Genomic DNA, 23,452 nt, shown 5'->3' with positions numbered 1-23,452 from the left:
CACAGAATGCTGTATTATTGAGAATTAGGAACGAAATTGTTGAGTGCAAACAATACACAGACAGAGTATAAATTAATTTGGTCATGTGACTAAATCCCGTCACACTTTTGATCCAGTATAATCACATTATTCATCGATTGTCATGCATGAGCAAATAACTGGGAAAGCGGTCTAGGAATGCATGAAGGATGTATCGACCTAACATCTAGGAGTTGTAATATGAATATGATTGTGGAAAATGCATGTGAAAACTTTTCTGTGTCTGTTACTGGTCCATAGGTTACATTACATATTTTGATTACTTCAAAGGAAATAATAGACATTCGGAATGGAAACACGAGGTTTAGTTTTGCTTTAATCAAACGTTTTTTTTTTTTTATATAATATAATTAATAACAGGGTTATATAATTAATAACAAAGACACATCAGCTGTGTATGAGAACTACACACCCACATATACACACACCGAGAAGGCAATTTTTACATCTTATATTTAATCGGGATTAGCATAATTGTAATCAACACAGCTATACTCTTTCATTCTTTTATTTGATTCTGTCATCGACTGTGGCCATGCTGGAGCACCACCTCAATAAAATTCGATGCTTCTAAAGTCGATTAACGAATGGTCAATGAAATAATTTCTAACTTATATTTTCATTTTATATTCAAATGTTTCGAAACAAAAGTTGGAACACGAGCGCCAAATGCCACAGGAAAGACAATGAAATATTTTTCCATAGCTCATATTTGGGATGATAAAAGCAAAGACTGAAATGAGTATTGTACATAATTGCGAAGAAACTGCAGTTCTGAAGACTTGTTTATTACCAAAGGTCTATTATACTTTTATCTTCAAGGTATTTCTGTAGCTATAAGGTTGGATAATTTGAGCATGTGAGCTATCCTCTAAATATCAAAGATGCTATATTTTCCAGCATTAAATTTAACAACATGCCCTACATCTATCACAAAGAACCGTATTAGAGAATTCATCACGTTGATTTTCTTGCTTCTAATTGTGTGTGTGTATATATATAGGTATGTGTGTGTATGTATTTATTGCATATATAGATATATACATACATATTATATACATACACAAACAGATATATGTATGTATATGTGCGTGCATGCATATTTTTGAACAGTGTTATTCTCAGGAGTCATGTAATCCCGAGACACATAATGCGTAATATATTCCTGCATGACTGTTTCAAAGAAAATTCTCGGTGACTGTTTCGCGAATCAAGGAATATCTAATGTTCGTCATTATAGATTTACATTTTGCAGATATTTATGAACCAACCTTTACCGTCATTTACTTCTATAAAGATAAATGTTCGTATAACCCTATAATTCGTTAACATTTACAGCAGATTCAGTTGAAAGAATCATCGCAAGTTTGAAATAGGTTTCTTTAAATGCTTAAACTCTTGATAATATTACTAAACAGGCAGTACTAGTCGGTTCCATTGATCACAGTTTTAACCTGGCTTAAAGTCATGTTCTTTTATTAGATTCTCTATTCATGGATAATGGCGTTGCTTTGGAATAATCTTATTCTTTTCTCAAAGGGATATCGGTGGAAAAATAATGCAGATATATTATCTTGAACATGGTTTCACTGTACCTTATGTGATATACCAGAGATTGACCCTCTTTTGAAGCCTATACTATGCTATGCAATATTTATTAATTTTGGATGTGTGACAAATTTTCGAAATCAAATTTTCAAATTCCTGGAAATCCTGTGTTCCTGACATTACATAGACAATTTACAATAATTGAGTTGTACATCACAGTACGCTACATAAGTAAACATTGGTATGAAAATCGAAATAGAGAGTCATATCCATATCTAAATACATACAAAAATTTATATTCTGTGATATATCATTCCAGAGGTTTTCTCATATTCACTGTCTCTTCTGTTATGACAAGGAAAATATTGTATTTGATTAATTCAAGTCAGTATTTTGGGGAAAGATTTATATGCTTCAATTCAATTAACTTGTCACTAAAATTTATAGAAATATTTTCTACTTTTCGAATATTTTAATCATATCTAGACATACATCTCAATCACATAACGTCATCTTTCGTCTTACTCTGCAAGTTTTAATATACAATTCTGTCATTGATGGCAAAAGTAACTTAACATCAATAGCTACATATTTAGAATGCTGCAATCCATTCTACAGTTAATCGTTTTAAGAACTGTGAATGTCAGAATCAGATTCGCAGACGTCCGTTGCTCATATTGATCGGAGTATGTTTAAAACTCTTATATTTGCAGTATTACTCACGAAAAGCTCCTAATCTGCCATCGGCTACAGATTTTTGACAGACATTGATGTTTTGCGTTTTTTTGCAGCTGATTGTTTTTCCAAATTAGCAATTTTGTTACTAGAATTTACTATGAAAAATTATGAGGTAAAACAAAAAAATAACTCAAAAAGTTTAACTCAAGAACTAGGATAGCAAATTCACGTGAAATTACAAGAAAAAGAACAAATGTTACGTGCGAATCTTAGAGAATGGGTCATTTAGACATTTTCATGAGGCAGTGTGAACAAACATTGGAATGGTATCGGATTTTTGTTATTTTCCGAGTGAAATGTATTCAGACAAGTAACATTGTCCATCAGACAAGATATAATATTTTAGATGTGGGTCGGCTGTTTCAGTTTTTGGCAGTAACATTATCCCACATATATGAAAAAAATTTGTATCCAAACATTCGCCATGCTAGGCCGCTGAATTCTACACGTGTTTATCATTCTCCCTCTGCTTACTTCCTTTTATTCCTTTCTGTTGAAGACTATATGCTCGAAACTTAAAAGACCTTTTCCTTTTTCTCGTGCATCAAAATAATACGCTTGTTGATCATCGCCCATTTTCGTATCTTCGCTTTCTGCAAATTTCAACCATATATATATATATATATATATATATATTATATATATATATATATATATATATGGTTGAAATTTGCAGAAAGCGAAGAGACGAAAATGGCGATGATCAACAAGCGTATTAGTTTGATGTATGTATGTATACATATACATTTGTATGTATATACGCATGTGTACGTATGTATGTATATATATATATACATACACACACAAACAAACACATATATATTACTTAAAGTTTACAAGAGTTTATACGTAAGCTACTTCAAGTTTCATGTTCGGATAATGTATAACTTACTGCAGACGATCCACCGTTCGTTCAGACTCAAGTTTAATTCTATGATGATACGAGAGCAATGTGAAAGTACCAGTTGGGAAATCGATGAAGAAATGTTAAGGGAAATACGTTTCAGTACATTTAACACGTTACACATACAGACATAGGTAACGTTGCTATGTGTGTGTGTGTGAATGTGTGTGTATATATACTTTTATGTGCGCTTATATTATTATTGCAACCAGAATATATTGTCACACGTATACAACGACTCTGGATCGTAACACTGCTAAAAAACCTCATTTCAATCCAGAGTAGAAATATGGAAAACGAAACAACTGCTCGCTGATTTTCTCTTTGCATTTTGAACATTAAATTTTTGTTTTGCATGACAATGACTAAGGAGTTGTCGTTGTCGATGCTGTTGATGTTACAAAGATGACAATGGCAGTTAATTTTTATTTATATATTTATATCAGTATCACTATACTATTATTATTATTATTATTATTATTATTATTATTATTATTATTATTATAGCTATAAACATTTTTTACCAATAAAACTATGAAGAAATATCTGCTTTGTTTGCTGCTGAACAATTGTTGTTCTTCCTTCCATTGATTTCCTTTTTATCAGTCTTTGAACACTGTCATAAACATAAAATTATATATATTTTCTAAATATATTTATACGCTGTAAACAAAAACTTCAGAAAATAATAGACTTATTTCCTTTTTCATCTTTCTTTTCAAATTCATTTTTGCATATTTTGTATTTTTCTTTTCTACTTTGTTTCTTGTCAAAATCTGCTAAATTGCTGTACAATATTAAAATGGTTATTATTTGGAATGGTTATTATTTGAATAAAATATTTTTTTCCCGTGGTTGGCGAACAGATTGACGATATAACGTATTATCTTTTGGCTTGGATATCCATTCATCCAGCGTAAATTTATTTATGTGTTCTTTAATATGTAAATTGATTTTCTACTTGCTTAATGATAGTGTCTTTAAAATGAGTAATTTCTTATGAGAATTTCAAATGTTGTATTTACATTGTTATATTTCTTCCATTTTATGTATTTATTTTTATGCTTTAAAATATATAAGCTGAAATATATTACCAGGAAAGAAGTAAGAAAACAAGTTGGGGGCCTTTTTACGTAATATACTAGTGTAATTTTTAAAATGCACAGCCCAACATATAACGTAATAGAAATTCAACTTTTTGCTAACGAAGTAAATAATTGAAAAATTTAAGGCATTAAATATTATTGCTAGGCATTGCTGAAAAAAGTGATTATCGAAATACTCTGTAAAGGTAAAATATAATGGGGCCTCTCTAGCAAAGAATTGCTCTGAGAACTGTTTATAATTTTTATTGATATTTCATGGATTTTCATTGATAGTATTTTATGGGCATCAGATAAAAAAGCAAAGGAAATATATAGATCCATAGAAATTATGTGTTACGGTAAACAGGGAAAATATAATGTACCACCACATATCCGTTTCAATAGTGAAGGCAGTTGCATGCACACGCGTGTGTGTGATTACTCTGCGAGAATAACTTGAATAAAATTCAACCATTATATCGTTACTTTTATTGAGTAGTTAAAAGGAAAACAGAGTAATTTATCGGAATATCGATAAAAGTAATATGTGTACCTAAAACATGTCCATTTTCTCCCGATACGCTCACGGGCATCACCTTAAACATTGCAAAATCACGAAGGCGCTTTTAATTTTATTGTGTTATTGTTGCTTATACCTGTCAGTTGTATTTATGCCGTAATGAACGAGCATATTTCAAATAAATGGAGTAATCTGTTGAGCTGTTTCCAACGCAGTGCTGATGGAATGTCATGTACGAATGTTCGTGCTATAGTACACTGGCATTACACCAATCTATAATTCCTTACGTTATGTACAGAATCTAAACGCTGAACTGTTTGGAATTCATGCAGTTTCTATGCATTGTAAGAAATACAGATCTGTTTGCATGAGAAAATATATGGCAAAAACAAAATATAAATAATTATATGAAAGCGGAAATATATAACATGCACTTACCTCTATGATCAGAGCTGTATATCAAATCCACTATTATCCATTTAGATGTAATCCATTTTTATCATCATGTAAATTAATACCTGAAAAACAAATTAAGGAAAAATGTAATTAATTTCCAATGTAGAAGAATAAATTTTGCTATAAACTACGTTTCAAAGAACATGAAATATTGGTTTCTAATGTTGGTAAAGGCCCGCAATGTTAGGGGAGGGGAAGTTGATTACATTGACTCCAGTACTCAACTGGTACTTATTTTGTCAAGTCCGAGAGGATGAAAGGTAAAGTAAACCCAGGCAGTATTTGAACTCACAACGGCAAGACGGACGAAATACCGCTAAGTATTTTAGCCGACCTTCTAACGGTTCTGCCAGCCCGCTGCCTTAAGGACGTCAAATATTAAATACCTGGAAAACAACATGGAAATATTACTGATGTCTTATTTAAAGCCGCAGCCACGATTTGTCTATGAACTGCCATTCATGTTTCATTGTTTGATTTAGAACGCGAGAAAAAGCCTAAAAATTTTTCAACCACGAACAGAAGACAACTTATTCATACATTTAAAATCACAGCTGATCTTGTCCTTTTCACATGTCATCAAACGATGTCCATCACATTTATCTCAACGGTTTATAAAGAAGTGAGAACAAATCATCTCAACAGCTTTTGCTAATAAATTATTCATGCTATATGTCATGGTAACAATTAGCAAATATTTAACCAACAAATGATACGCACTTAAGCGGATATACAGTAGAACCTCGCAATACGAGTGCACCATTGTACGAGTAATTTACTGTGTGAGTCGTGGTTCGTGTGAAATTTTGTCTTGAAGTACGAGCGTAAATCCGTAGTACGAGCGAGTTTCATACAAGCGACTACTTGTCAGCGCTGAGATCGCACACGCTCTCCCAACAAGTATAGTTTCTGCTCACTCAGTTCACTTGTTTATTTCTTTGTGGCAGCATCCCTGTTGTGCTTTTCCCAGTGTTTTTGATTAGTTTTGTGCATTTTGTGCTATTATTTTATAATATTTAGATGTGTTAGTCATGGGTCCTAAGAAGGTTAGTGCAAAGGACAGTGCTGAATGCGGTGGAAGAGATTGTTTCCCCGGAGGTTGACAGTGTAGCGGAGAATGCTATCCCTACGACTGTCATAAAGTCAGAGTTGGCAAAGTTAATTTAAGTTAATTTGGGGCTAAAAAAGCAAAAGCAAGGCCATGTAGAGGGAAAGTGATAGTATGTGTCTGAATTTGTAAAAAATTATCATCATGAAAATGTAGCTACAGATCGTGCAGTAACTTTATTTAATGACGCTGCTCAGGCGGCTTTTCGTGTCATTTTGAAAGGCAGGTAAAAGCAGGCTTCTCTTGATATATTTGTATTGAAACTACCTGCAAGTGTAAAAAGTGACGGAAGTGCATCCAAAAAGCCTAAATTAAGCGAAGTGAGAGAGAAAGCGCCAGATATTTTTTTCTGAAGTCTAAATGGAAAGAGATTCTCCTTTCAAACAGCAATTCACCTCCCCCACGCTATAGTCTTCCTCGCGCACAAATCGTCCTATCTTTGAGGTAATTCAATAAATAAGACCAGTTTACATATATCTTTAATAATTGCCATTTGACATGTAAATACAACTTTCCTGGTTCAAAACTCATAAAAAAATTATTTTCTGGTGGTTTGGTGGGTTTGGAACGGATTAATTATATTTTAATTAATTTCAATCGGGAAAATTGATTTGCAAAACGAGTAGATCGTAAAACGAGTTCGGTCATAGAAGGAATTAAATTCGCACTGCAAGGTTTCATGGTAATATTAGCTTTAACCCTTTAGTATTCAGATTATTCTATCAAACATAATGCTAATTGATTCCCATTGATTTGAATTAATCATCCATTATCTCATATCTTCAAGATCTTGATGGTGTAATTACTTAATGTAGAATAACATTGTAGGGTAGGTGTGAGAGCCTGGATCTGGTCAGTTTGAACATAAAACAGATTAACCATTTTGGCCGGATATGGCCGGTTTAAATACTAAAGGGATAATTCATCCCTTCGAGAAAATCAAGGGAGACAATTCTAAAGTTCACTTAAAGGTCCATACTCTGAAAGTTAATCACTTTTTCATTTTAGCGAGTGGATACATGTTATATGGATAGAAAAGGAAAAATTGAAAGTACATTTGACTGGTAAAATTTTGCTCAATATAAAAACGAAAGCGTTGAAGAATTTTACATCACGTATTTCTGTAAGACTGCAGTATTATTTTCTATCATTAGACAATTTTAGTGAGAAAGTTAAAGCATGTTTGTTTATACACGTACAACACAGTATTGCTCGTTATTCCTCAATTAATATCTACTAATATCTGGGAGGCTTCCTCTAAAATGTATAATGGCCCAATGGTGAATACTACCATTTCTCGTGATATGGAAGCTAGATATAAATGACTATCCCTCGGGATGTGGAAATGGCCAACAGCCAACAATATCTCAGACTCAACAACATATCAACATCCATTATTCTTACCTACAATTTATTTTGTGAGTGTGTTAGTGTGTGTGGGCGTGCGTATGTGAGAGTGTACGCGAGTGCGTATGTAAATCTACACATATATAAATACATGGTACACAGCAACTGCATAAACACGTATATATATATATATATATATATATATATATACAAATGCATATATGTAAATCCTTATGCGTATTGCATATATATGTATAAATATGAATGGCTAGTTTAAGGTATGGATTCAGAACACCGAACGAATCTTATGTATATATATAACTGCATATTCTGAAGGTAATACACATACATCTCATCAGGAATTGGTACTCATACATACACACACTTACACCGTAGCACACACACACATACACACACTCTCATACATACAGGCATATATATGTATGTGTGTGTGTGTATGCGTGTTTGTCTGTGTGTGTGAACGCGTACATTAAATATATAACATCATACGAACTCTACACATAGAAGACACATGCTGTCATGGTGAACGAAGTTGTTGCCGAAGAGTCGCCCCCATCGCAATTCTTGCTTTGTTTTCCAAAACTTTTCACAAAAGTTTATCCTGAATCCTCCTGGTTTTTCGTGTTTTAATCCAAAATGGAAACGAACACCATTCCTCCATGGGATTGGGTTGAAAATTCGTTAAGATTAAAATATTTTCCTAACATAATCTTTATCCACGAATGCGGTTATGAGCACTCATTCTCATTGCTCAACATGTATGTGTGTGTATATATATATATATATATATATATATATATATATACATAGATATATCAATGTGTGTGTCTGTTTCCCGTAGCAGAATTGTTCGCACTTAATCTACTGTCACAAGGGGTTTAATTAAATTCTCTATCTGTGAATGCAATGTGAGTAGAATGTTAGTTTCATTTTCAGTCTAGCACTAATTGATACTACCCTCACATGTCTGCACTCCAGTATGGCCGGAATACAATGCTAACAAGCCTAAACGCATATACATGTAAGTAAGAAAGTATGCTGTCTTCTTTTTTTTAATTATAAATCTATTTAGGAGGGAGGCAGTTTCCAACAAAGATACAAGGTTCCATCTTAGGAATGTAGTTAACACAAACAAATTTACATTTGGAACTTGAGAAATGTCTTGCATATTTCTACTGCTTCACTCACAGATTTTTTTTTCAATGTACAAATTTGCTGGTCCATTTCTCTTTCTGAAATTCCCAGCTTGTCCAGATACTTCTTCAAGCACTTAATTAACAAAACCTAATTCTCCAATTGTCATTGATATGAATATGAATTCATAGTCTGGATATATGTATGCTTGTATGTATGTATGCATGTAGTATGTATGCATGCATGCATGTATACGCGCGCGCCTTCGTGTAACTGTCTAGCAGGCATATTTAAGACCAGATAATTACGGTAATGAAGTGTTCGATGAAATGGAAAGCCTGACTGTGTGATTGGAATATTATTTCATGCTTGTTAGAATGATAGAAGACAAGGGATGGTTTCAGCGGGATGTGGACAGAGAACTTAGAATAATAGTATGCAAGTTTGTTTTTCTTTCTTTCCCCGATACTTAAGATTCTACTAACCACTGCCATTAGAATATACATGCGTGCACACGCACCCACACTCACGCTCACACACATACGTAAATGTAAATTTATATATTAATTTGAACAAATATAGTGTATAATTTGAAGGAGGTATGGTGTCACCATTTTTATTATTTCTGTAAAGCTATTGAATGTGTGTATATGTATTAGCTTCTACATGACTTCAGTCTTGTATTAACGGTCAAAGATATTCGAAAGCGCACAAATCCAGTGACTCAGCCATATCATACGAAGTATATGCGTTTTTACCTAGTATTTCGTGCTTGTTTGTTCATATAAAGCTGAGAATCTCTATTCGTTCCAATTACGCTTAATTCATGATGGCGATTGTTCGATTCCGCAACACCACAAAATATAAACTGATATATTGCGAGTATACGACACATATATTAAAGACGGACAGTCTGCTATAAAGTTATCCTAGTTTCTTTTAAAGAACACGTTAGCTCTATGAACGGATTTAGAAAAAAAATTCTATACTTCTGTTATACTTCTGCAAGTCTTTCGTTCTTCGTCTGTTATTTGTCAACTTATCTTTTTTAAATATTATTCTTATTTGTCTGGTGATAGTTTTCGCTGCAGTAGTTGTTATTTTTGTTGATCATTTATAGAAGCTAAGAGCTATTATTAATTCAAGTGTTTGTTTGAGAACGTGATTGTCATTATTGTAATAATGGTAGTTATAATATTTATTTTTTTATTATATTCAGTGATTTTATGGTTAGAGACATTTTAATATTTTACCCAAGGCTGTTTCTAATGTGAATTTACAATTTCTAGTGCAGCTAAAGCTGCTTAGACTGAAGCAGCTGTAGAAGATGTGTTGATGACGATAAGGAGATGGATGCTGTGGGGAGGGAAATATAAGGGTTGTTGAGGAGGATGTTAATCATAATTTAATGATTGATAATTACAATATTTCTGATTTTAACACGGCATGAGGGTCATATATTTATAGGAACAAAGCCTGGTCGATTATGTCAAAACAACGAACTAATAACAATGTCATATGAAAGTGAATTTGGGGACTCTGATTTCACTATGTAAAGAGTTATAAGCAAGAAGAAGGGCAAAGATAAAGACCAGAAATATCTCTGTTCAGTTTTTCGTTCATTCCGGCATTCCAAAAAGCTTCAGCCCCGCCCACGCACGCACTCACTTGAATATACATACATGCATAAATATATGCATACACACACAGGCACACACATATACATATGTATGTGTGTTTGTGTTTTATCTGTGTGTATTAGTAGTGTTGCTCCTGCTGATGATGTAGAAATCTTAACGCCTGAATGTTTTGTGTAGGCTTGATGTCGTTGTTGTTGTTTAAATTATTATTTAGCCATAGGTGCTAGAATTTTCAGATGAATCCGAACGACAAACAGAATAATTCGAAGTCAACACAAGCTGCCAAAATAAGACCGTGGAATGGAGAAACGGTACAGAACGTCGGACGACACATTATTTGATAATTGTCTCGCTTTACATTCTGAATTCAAAACACGCCATTATACTCTATCATAAACAAAAGAAAACTAAAGTAGAAAAATTGTTTTACACCACAAACAAAGCAAAAAGGTTCTCATCGGAGAACATAACTTCCATAACACAATGCAAAATCCTTTGAGTCTTCAAGTTCATTTGAAGTATCTTTAGATAAATGAAATCGATAAAGGTGCATGCGCATAGCAGCAAGTGAAGTTTGTAAGGGATGGACATTCTATATGCGTCATGTGTATTATATGTACAAAGGCGGTGAACTGGCAGAATCGTTAGCACGCGGGGAGGAATGCATAGCGGTATTTCGTCTGTCGCTACATTCTGAGTTCAAATTCCGCCGAGGTCGCCTTTCTTTTCATCCTTCCAGGATCGATTAAATAAGTAGCAGTTACGCACTGGGGTCGATATAATCGACTTAATCCGTTTGTCTGTCCTTGTTTGTTCTCTCTGTGTTTAGGCCCTTGTGGCAATAAAAAAATAAGAATCGTTAGCACGCCGGGTGAGATGCTAAGCGGTATTTCGCCTGCCGTTACATTCTGAGTTCAGTTGAAATTCAGCCGAGGTCGACATTACCTTTCATCCTCTCGGGGTCGACTAAATAAGCACCAGTTACGCACTGGGGTCGATGTAATCGACTTAATCCCTTTGTCTGTCCTTGTTCGTCTCCGCTATATCTAGGCCCTTGTGGGCAATAAAAAATTAAGAATCGTTAGCACGCCAAGGTCGACTTTACCTTTCATCCTCTCGAGGTCGATTAAATTAGGACCAGTTACGCACTGGGGTCGATATAATCGACTTAATCCCTTTTTCTGTCCTTGTTTATCCCGTCTATGTTTATCCCCCTTTGGGCAATGAAGAAATATATATGTACAAATATATGTTAGAATAAACACGTGGTCTGATCAATAAGTATCCTAACTGTTGCAATAGTAACGAAGCTAAAGTACCCAAAGTAAAGCTTCTTTGCACGTTCTAGCTTACTTCCGCTGTTTACAGCATTGCTTGGAAGGTAGATAAACTGCCCGAAGGCCTTCGCAAAGTTTTCAAAAAGTCATCATTTTTCTCAACACAATCAAGCAGATATTGTGCACCTGAAATCCGAATTGTGTTTTGGTGTTTTTGTTTTCTTGAGACGTAATTTATTTTAAGGGTTACGCAAGATTAAAAAGGTTGAGAAACACTGATTTAGAATATTGGATAAAATCGCCTGCTACACTTTATTCCGACCCTTTATATTCTGCACTTGTCTCCAACCGCAATGATGCCAATCTACACTGGCACTTTAAGTTCCTCCAAACAACATCGGTGGAATGGTATGAGGATATTTGAGCAAGAACGACTTATGTTTTTATAGAAGAAAAGCTTGCCAAATATTGCGTCGTAAAGGCAACACTCCAATTGTAGAAACGTTCGCGAACCTACGTCATGGAAAGCTTAGCAAGGATATTACACAGGACTAATGGACGATTAATCATCGTGTTTGTTTTCTTTATTAGTTTATTGAATTGGTATGATGCGATTTCAGACAAAATTGGTCGCTGTTCCTTGAAATTCGATCGGCCATGTCATCACGTAATTAAGGATAGCGTGCGTTTTGTTACTGTTGTACATGATGATGGTGATGGTGATGAGGATGATGATTGTGCTGGTGGTGGTGATGATGATGATGATAATGATGATAATGATGATGATGACGACGGTGACGAGAAGGATGGAATGGAGGGAATGGTGAAAGAGGTTGATGATGCTGATGATGATGATGATGATGACGACGACAACGAGGCTGATGATGGTGATTAATATGATGTTGTTAACAATGTCAGTTACTGCTGATGATAATGATAATGAGGGTGATGATCACAACGATGATGATGACGACAGCGTCAAGAAAGGCAGCAATGTTGTTGTTGTTGTTGTTGATGATGATGGTGAATGATGACGACGACGACGGCGACGACGACGATGATGATGACGATGATGATAATGATGAGGATGATGATGATGATGATTATTATTTCAAAGCCAATTACGGGGAGTGTCGACGGTGGTAGTAACAAAAATACGAACGGAGCTGATAATAATGACAGAAATCTCAACTGCCCCGCCTACAGTTTTATAATAATTACGCTAACGAGGATGATTAAGATAATGATGATGGAGTTGATTGTAATAATTATGATGTAAAGGAAGGGTGTTAAAATATGCCGATGACAATTAAGATCGTGTTGATGGAGAAGATGTCTAAGTATTTTAACATCCTGACGATGACGACGACGACGGTGATGATGGTGACGATGATGATGATGATAATAATGATGATGATGGGGTGGTGGTGGTGTTGGTGATGGTAGAGGTGGTGTTGGTGTTGGTGGTGATTGTGGTGGTGGTGGTGCTGATGGTTTCGACGGCGGCGGTGACGGTAGAAGTGATTACGATGATGATATTGAATTTGATGATGATGATGAATGATGATGATGATGATGATGCCGCTGACGCTGTTAGTGCTGGCGACGGTGACGATAACGATAACGAAGATTGGGATAATTGTGATGATGATGAGCATAATGATAACAATCATGTTGATAATGATTGTGATGACAATACCGATGACTACCATGACGACAACGACGTCGGATGATGTTGGTGATGCTGCCATAGACGATGACAGATGACGATGGTGGTGATAATAACGAGGAAGATGTAGATGATAATAATGATTGTAATCTTGATGATGATGCTCATTGGGGTGATTCTGATGGTAGTCACGATGATGGTAACGAAAATGGTCGGGTAGGATGGTGGGATGGAAGTTTATTTTCTTATGCGCTGACGTAAATTGAAAGTTGAAGCAAGTTGTAGGTGGATGACTATAGGAAAGGTGGGGTGGCTTAGACAGCACACACACACACACATACACAGACAGGCACACAAACGCAAACACATACACACGTGCGCACGCACTCGCAGATATACACATTTAACAAAAAATAAACCAAAATAAAAAACACAAGATTGTAAGCTTAGATTATGAAGTGTGAAGCTTGCTTGGGTTATTTTGGAATTATGTTTAGCCGACAATTCCACTACATCTGTACAAGCAGTCTATCAAGTGCCTCAGTCAGACGGCAGCTTTCTTCATCACCATTGCTATCAGATTCACCCCCCTACCTCTTAACTTTCGGTAAGCCGCGGCAGTAGCAGCAGCAGAAGCAACACCAGGAACAACAACAACAGCAGTAGTAGAAGCAGCAGCAGCAGCAGCAGCAGCAGCCGCAGCAGCAGCAGCAGCAGCAGCTACAGATGCTAAAGTGGCAGCAAGAGTAACCAGAAGTAGAAGAAACATCCTTTAGACAAACAATAACAGAAGCACCAAACTGAATGAATAAGAAGTAGAACTCGGGTATGTGGGTGTGCGAAAGAGAAAACGGTGTGTGTGTGTATGTGTGTGTGTGTGTGTGTGTGTGTGTGCGTGCGTGTGAGGGAAAGTGTGAGCGTGTGTTTGAGAGTAACAGAGAGAGCATATGTTCGTCTGCTCAACTATAAATACATACGTGCCTCTGTGTATAATTATATACATACACACACACATGCACACACACACACACACACACACATATATATATAATATAAGTATATATATTTATATTTATATGCGTGTATTTTAAATGAATTCATATATATATATATATATCATATATATTAAAATATATATATATATATATATATATATATATATATATATATATATATATACATATATACACTCATATATGTATATATGCATGCACACCCTCATGTATATATATATATATAGATACATAGATAGATAGAGAAAGAGAGAGAGAGAGAGAGAGAGAGAGAGAGAGAGAGAGATGTGTACACTATGCAGTATTCTGCTAGGCACTTCATTTCACCGTTCTCCCGTCTACTTAGTTGAAAATTAGCTGCGTTGCAGGTCTCCTTCTCTCTCTCTCTCTCTCTCTCTCTCTCTCTTTCGTTCTCTCTTTCTTTGCAGCAGACACTCTATGAATGTATAATATGGCCAATGGATAGGAGAATCGTGAGAGCGTCTACGCTCGCTCTCGAGTACATTAAATGAAAGTTTTATACATATTACCAAATCATTCTCTTTGACAGATGACAGTAGATCTAAAATATTTATGAAAAGTAATTTTGTAGACAAGAAAAAGGGGAATCCGTCAGAATAGTTTCAGTGTGATATCGGTGTATCACAATCCCTTGCGTACTCTCTGTACAAAGAATAAGGACACATTTTTTAAAACCCTGCATTGCTAATGATTTGAGTAAATCTTGAGATTAGTTTGGGTGTAATGAAGTCTTGGCAGTTAGTTCAAGTCAAATGACTAAACTGTTAATATTTGGTTGTCCGGAAAGTACGTGCCGATTTTTAATGGAAAGAAGAAGGTCAATAAATACTTCCCATTACATTTTTAATGAACCAAATATGCGTCTCCACCTTTCCTTTAACTTGAAAATTCCCTCTTCCCAGAATTAAGGTGGTTTCATGGCAAAGAATTCATCAATGCATTATTTTACGCCATCCAAGGAATTGAAATTTTTACCATTAAGACTATTCTGCATAGACCTGAATAAGTGGAAATCCAAAGGAGCAATATCTGGTGAATATGGAGAGTGGGGTAACACATCCCAGCCGAGCTGCAGCAATTGTTGTCTGGTTCCCAAGGCATCAAGTGCCGAAAATTAACTTTCTTATCTTCCCTTACAAAATTTACAGAGTTTATGGCAACATAACCTTCTTCCACGAAAAGATAGTTTCAACTATGCTCTAAATGGAGGTGTAGTCAAATCCTCTTTTATGGACTCAACCATATTTTAAAATAAGTCGAAAGGTAAGCTACTATAAATCGGCACGAACTTTCCGGACAACCCAATATTATTTCTTTCAATGCTATACTGATCTACGGATTACATCTGTAGATTTTTTTAAAATATCAATTCTATGTATATACAGATGTGTATGTGAAAGTGTATCTCAGTATATGTTTGAATAAGTCTGTAAGCGTATATGTGTAACTATTATTGCTATACGTAGTTATTTTCTATTTCTATTCAAAATTATTTGTTCCAAACTAAAACTTCAAACTATCTAACATGAAATTTCGCTTTATAACGGCTACAAAACATTTACCATTTCCTTGCCATACTCAACAGCTGAAAGCATTATGCTTTCCTCTGCTTCCTATATCCCTATACTTCCTATATTTTAGATATATGTCTCCTATATTAGCAAAACGGGCGAAATGCTTTCGTTTGTTTTTTTATGTTCTGAGGGTTGATCAATTAAGTACCAGTAAAACACTGGGCTCGATGTAATCGACTAATCCCCTTTCCCAATATTTCAGGAATTCTGCCTTTAGTAGAAAGGATGATGATTATTATTATTATTATTATTATTATTATTATTATTATTATTATTATTATTATTATTGAGTGAGAGAGCAGTGCATCCCATGAAAGTGACACTCGGGTACAAATATATGAAATCCAGTACACCCATCATGACAACCCGTCTGGTAAGAGTACACCACACAAATGCATCACAATGCATGGCCCAGTTAGAATTTACCTCAGATCGAGTAGCCCATCCTGCTCAAAAGGTGCCTTAAGTTTGCTGAACGAAACACCCATGTTTTCAATTATTCAAGGCCCAAAGAATTCCGGTCAACACATGGCCATGTTGTTTCCCTACGACTTCTGCTTTCGATCAGAGACGCACATATCGTAGGCGAAGGTAATTTGGTATTGCTAGGACATTTATAAATAGAGCAGTAGTCTTACAGCTGTTTCCGAGAAATAATGAAAATCTCATCATCAGACGTGTGTCTGTGTTTGTATGTGTTGATATATACATACATGATGTCTATATATATATATATAAAGAGAATTCACACAAAAAACGAAAGACGAAGACAGGTGGTGTAGAAAACAGATGTATTAGTATAACGCTCCGGAATTGAAAAAAGTATTTAACGTTTTGAGCCTACCCTCATCCACAGAAAGGAACACAGAAAGAAACAAGGAGAGAAAAAATATTTGTAGTGGCTATATAAAATATGTAATATGATATATTCTAATATATATTCGCGCACGCATTCACACACGTGTATATATACACACACACACACACACATATATATATATATATATATATATATATATATATATATATATATACATACACACATACAATCACAAACCTACACAACGGGAGTATATCTATAAATTTGACAACAATCAAAACAAAGACAACGGCACACGGCAGAAGATTGATAAGTAGCCAGAAGCGATGTGAACGATGCACGAGGTAAGGAAGTGGTTTATAAACACAGTTTATCTTGGAAGAACGATCATTACATTACATCGCACTTTGAAACATGCTCCTTTGCTGGCAATAAGATATAGCAACGAAGTATCTCATAAACATGGAAGATAGTGGTTCTTCTGGACCAACGTGATGTGATAACGGACGTTGGTTGTATGAGGTTGGTGTGGGGAGTTGTTTGTAACATGATTTCTTAAGATACGGAATATGTCAGCAAAGATTTACATTTTTATGAAGTTGTATGCAAGACCGATAAATGATGCAGAGTACGAGAACTTAAAGATTGTAAGTTACATTTACTTTCAAGGTCGTGGACGCATACACTTCCTGATATACCCACACGTACATCATACACAGACGCATGCGCATAAATATGTTCATATTTACAGACATGCACACACATGCACGTATACAGACACACATATACGTGTGCATCTTTATGTATACATACATAACTTTATGCACACCTATCTACACCGACATATATACGTATCAATATGTACGCATAAAAATAGATAGATAGATATTTTGTAATAAGGTTAGTTTCTATCACTATAAAACTATAGCGATTTTCTTTCATTTCTTTCAATATATAACATTAGTCAACCAATAATATATGTACGTGTACCAATATATATGCATGTAAATACATAAGAAATTGACAATATATATATATATATATATATATATATATATATATATATATATATATATATATATAATATATATATATATATAATATATATATATATATATATATATATATATTATTGATAAAAATGGTAAGACAACAAATGAAAGAAAGAGACCTCGATATTATGTAAACAGAGAATTTATCTATAAATGTAATATGTGACATTATTTGATGGCCGGATAACTGAAGAGATGGCGACGTGGATTTCCACCTCGGCATCCGAAACTCGTAGTTTTATCATGGCTACCTAATAATTGTCACATATTACATCTACATATATATATATATATATATATATATATATATATATATATACATGCGTGTGTATATTGTTATGCATTTGCCTGTAGCCAGGCTCTGAAAGAGTGCGTTCTCGGGGAAACGAATTTGGTACGAGAACTAACCCAACTCTTCCACTCTGTATGTATCAATATCAATATGTCTTTCTATTAATTATCTGAGAAATGTCCTACTTTACTATTCTTTTATTCACGATAGAGTATCTTCTTTAATATTGTACGCATTATCTTGCTTCCACATTCGTCTTTAATCCGCCGAGAAGAACCTTCACCAAGATGTACCCTTTCCCTCTGAGGCACTTTAAGTTTTCAGGGACAGTTCATACGCCTAGTCTTGTTTGGATATAGAATGTTTGATATATTTACCAGTGCAGTATTAACGTAATGAGTTTCCCTGTGGGAAACGTAGTAGTGGTAGACATTTCCGTATCAAATTGCCTAAATTTATCCGCAATACAACTGTTTCACAGTTTAGAGGAACATGTTTTCCCGCTGGAGTTGTTATAACACAGCGTTAGATATCATGTATTACAAACTGTTTACTTTTGACGCTGTTACTACTTTTTTCATAGACTGCTTGGTAAGCAGCCGGGTATAGCTGAACGAGAATTCTTCTGTCCTCAGCCTAATAACAGCATTTTCTAGAAACCTCACAACTGCTGCTAGCAATTGTCAGATTGAGTATTTCCGTGGATTCCATAATCCAAAGATGAGAAAATTAAATCTGTTGAAAAACTGTATTAATTCACGATGCAGCTTCCTATTTTGTTTAATCCAGTCTTCTGGGTTGCTTTTTTTATTTTATGTTTTTTCTTGACTTTTCCTTTCTTCTTGTGTTCTAGAATAATCATGATAAAAAAGAGTTTGAAATATCCAAGGCATCAACACCACAACACACCCGTCATTCGTTTCAATCATTAACACCGCATTACTAAATCCAATGTTGTCTTTCTTTGTTATGAATTTTTTATTGTAGCTGAATTTAGTTTTCCTATTTCTAACAGATCGAGCATTTTTAAACAAGCTGGCTGTTAAACCGATGTCAATGTTCTCATTCGTAAAATTTGATTTAAAGTTCAAGCAAATGTTACCATGTAATGCGCATAAAAGCTTGGCACAAATGCGTGATGCGTTGTTCATACAATAAGGATTTCATCTGATTTTCGCTCTTTTCTTGCTTCCAATTACGATTATTATATTGTAAAAATTCAAATACTACCAGCGAAAATACGAAACTCAGTACAATTGAAAAAATTATAACTCTCGATATACAAGAGACAATAGCTCTGGGACCGGTGCTATCATGCAACAGCTTAGGCAAGTACATTTTAGCATAGCCTCGAGTCAGTATATATATATATATTTATATAGATATAATATATATATATATATATCACGTGACAGCTAGCCGCCGTTGAGCGCTCTTTTCGTTTTCAGCAGCCGCAGAAGCAACACGTATTTGTTCGTCTCCCCGTGGCCATTAGGCACAACTTCACAAGCCAGCCCCATACTCAACTCGTCCTGTCGAAAGACCCTTGTCCCACGTCCTGGTTTTGTTTTGTTGTTTATTTTTTATTTTTATTTTTACCGTTATTGTTTTTACGTTTTTGTATTCTTATTGGTGTCACGTATTCTGTATTTTTTTTTTTTTTTTTTTTTTTATGTACTTCGTTCGTTTTCCGTCCTCGCGTTGTATACATTCTAAGCTTTCTTCCAGGGATCTAATGCGCTGGCTTAGATTTCCCTTGGCTGGCTGGCCATATCGGAGCAATCTCAAGATTAATCAGCCGAAATTGCTAAGATGATCTGGTTCTTGACTGATGACTGAGGGCTTCGAATGTCCCGTCCTGTGGTTCTTGTGTTGTCTCTGTGGTGTTTCATGTTCTTGTCCATGTCTGTAATTATTTTTACTGTTTACCTATATAATCGGCGGCTACGTATCCACAATTGACCTTATACGATAAGTATATTTTTTCTCTAGCATTGATACGACTCTTAATCTGTCTCTTTTTCTCTCTCTCTCTCCTCCCTTATTCCCCTTCCTTTCTTTCCCTCTCCATCCGTCTCCCCCCCCCCCTTCTACGTTTCTCTATCTCTCTCACCTCCAGCCCCCTCGATCTGTCTCTTTCTTCTCCTCCTCGTCCACCTTCTCTCTCTTTTAATCTGTCCCTTTCTCCTGTCTTCTGTTCTCACGTGACAGCTAGCCGCCGTTGAGCGCTCTTTTCGTTTTCAGCAGCCGCAGAAGCAACACGTATTTGTTCGTCTCCCCGTGGCCATTAGGCACAACTTCACAAGCCAGCCCCATACTCAACTCGTCCTGTCGAAAGACCCTTGTCCCACGTCCTGGTTTTGTTTTGTTGTTTATTTTTTATTTTTATTTTTACCGTTATTGTTTTTACGTTTTTGTATTCTTATTGGTGTCACGTATTCTGTATTTTTTTTTTTTTTTTGTTTATGTACTTCGTTCGTTTTCCGTCCTCGCGTTGTATACATTCGAAGCTTTCTTCCAGGGGATCTAATGCGCTTGGCTTAGATTTCCCTTGGCTGGCTGGCCATATCGGAGCAATCTCAAGATTAATCAGCCGAAATTGCTAAGATGATCTGGTTCTTGACTGATGACTGAGGGCTTCGAATGTCCCGTCCTGTGGTTCTTGTGTCGTCTCTGTGGTGTTCATGTTCTTGTCCATGTCTGTAATTATTTTTACTGTTTACCTATATATATTATATATATTTATATATATATATATATATTTATATATATATATGTATATATATATATGTATAATATATATATATATATATATATATATATTATATATATATATATATATAATATATATATATATATAATAGAGAGAGAGAGAGAGAGAGAGAGAGAGAGGAGAGAGAACAATCTATTATGACTGTCAACTTAACGTGACAGTCCCATAAAGGGAATGAAACCACCGCTATTTAGCCCTAGGAAGCAACAAAGCTTGCTGTCGGCCTTGACACATTTCCTGTGTCCTTATGTTTACAAGGGGGAGGCAAGCACCCCCATCCAGCTAAGCCTGCACCCAGATACACGTTTCTGAGTCTTGCTCGTCATCAGTCTGGAGTAGCATGGCTTGCTAGCTGCAGATGCGACACCGGTTATCGAACTTACGATCTTATGATCAGTTGTTGAATAGCCTAACCGCTAGAACACACACACACAAAGACTCACACATACACACTCACATATACATACATGCATGTCTGAATGTATTAAAAACCTACATACATACATACATTTAGCCATATAATGGCTAAAATTAAGGAAGTATTTACAATGTTTATCAAATTACGTTACTAGTTTCGATCGCTTTAAAAGTCAACGTAGTCATACTGAAATAAATGGGAAAATATATTGAAATAAATTAGATTAAATTAGTCTTTCATGATATCTGTTCTGACAGTTCACATGTTCTCTTACACAAATCACATGGTATTGTTTATTTTCCATTGTTAGTTACCGGGTCAAGGTTGTAGTAGCAGCAACAGCAACAGGAATGGCTGCTGGCCAAGAAATTCAATCTCATGATATTGGCCGGCCCTGGCCTATAGTAGAAGACTATTGCCCAGGGTGTCTCTCAATAGGACTACACCTCGTCGAGGCAGAGGCGGTTATTTAATCACACATATGTACTTATAATTGCGTATGCACGTACATGTGCGATTAGTTTCTGTCGATGCTTAAAAGTGAATTATGCGCATGAAAGCATAAACCTATATTTTTCGAGTTACTTCTCCTGTTCGGTTTCTCCACACTGGAGTCTAAGGACATTTTACTGTGACTCTCACCGTCAATAAACCAGGGGTTTGGTCCAGTAGAGTCCCGAAACGAGTTTGAAATTTCATGAAAATTGTTTGACATGTGAAGCGTCAAATAGTTGAAAGCAGGGGAAGTAATAACTTTAACAGCTCCACTACCAAAACCTTAGGTTTCTTTGGCGGTGTCCAATCTGTTACGAGCGTTCGATACTAGTCTTCAGTTTGAGGATGTCTTTCTCTCCCCTTCTCTCTCTCTTTCTCTTTCACGTTGATTGTGGTAGCCTCTTAAATGGTCATGTGCAATTCTCTTTCTAGTTATAGAAATCATATTTTGCGTAGTTACAGCACGGTTGAAGGGAAAGTGTACTGGAAGTTATTGAGCGGAAGTCAACTTGCAAATTTGATCTGCTTTTAATAGTATTGCAATATCGATTTTCGCTATACTGTAGTTTCTCATATATAGACGAGCAGCACCTTTGACTCTCACTTGTTATACACCTTAAACATATTTTGACGATGCTACAGAAATAAATAGCAAATATTTCTATTCAACGTATTTCATTGCAAGAGCCAACGAAGAAACTGCATGAACCAAAAAAACAAAATTGACCTGCTAGAATTAGCAGCAAAATCTACTTAAATTATATCCTACTTTTTTTTTGAAAGATCACGAGTAACATAGATATTGTATTTCTTGACATGAAATGGAATTAAATAAAACGTGATGACCATTATTGTAATAATTATGATTAAAGGTTAAATTATTAAAGAATAACATAGGAATAACGAAAGGACAACAGTTTAAATAGAATATTTGTGTATGTGCCAATATAAGAAATTGTTATGTTTCCTATTATATGGATTTGTAATTTCACGCATATGTTATCCGAGCAATTAGTTTACTTATCTTTGCTTCAAATACATAGATGCTATATTGCATGTATCTCATTACTCAGTGATATTTGCTTCGGTATGATAGGAACATAAAATTTCGTAGGAAAAAAAATTACGATGAGTGATTTACCGTGACGAGTCAAAAATCAGACATCTTCAGAGAGGAAAAATATAGACATAATAAAAACCACACTAGTAAACGTACGAATGGATAAAACAAGGCAATGCAAAGAAGAGTGGAGTAGCAGGGAGATAGGTAGGAAGAAAAGTGTGTGTGTGGGGGGAGAAGGGGCTGCAACTAGTGAGAATAACAAGCCGTATGGGAGAAAATAAAATGAAGGGTTAAAAATTAGTAATTAAAACCAGATTCCCTTGAAATAGTGTCACTTGAACTGACATAAACTGTATGACTGTTCAATTAATACTATGTTCCTTAGAGGAAAGAATCATTGATTAAGATAGTCCTCCATATGGATTATTTAAATAAAAGAGATTAG

The 23,452-nt window shown here is 35.1% G+C and overlaps 1 protein-coding gene across 1 annotated transcript in view; it reads right to left on the bottom strand.

Moving 5' to 3' along the window:
* LOC115216420 (5-hydroxytryptamine receptor 2A-like) overlaps positions 1-23,452 on the bottom strand; it is a 344,032-nt gene that overhangs the window by 230,541 nt on the left and 90,039 nt on the right. Inside the window, exon 2 of the mRNA XM_036506829.1 lies at positions 5,273-5,352. The gene's annotated coding sequence lies outside the window, so the exon portion shown is untranslated. The remainder of the gene's footprint in view (positions 1-5,272; positions 5,353-23,452) is intronic.

The sequence above is a fragment of the Octopus sinensis genome, linkage group LG10 (assembly GCF_006345805.1).
Source record: "Octopus sinensis linkage group LG10, ASM634580v1, whole genome shotgun sequence".
NCBI classification, from domain to species: Eukaryota; Metazoa; Mollusca; class Cephalopoda; order Octopoda; family Octopodidae; genus Octopus; species Octopus sinensis.
Note: the sequence above shows the minus strand (reverse complement) of the source record. Positions and strands in the feature narration are given on the sequence as shown.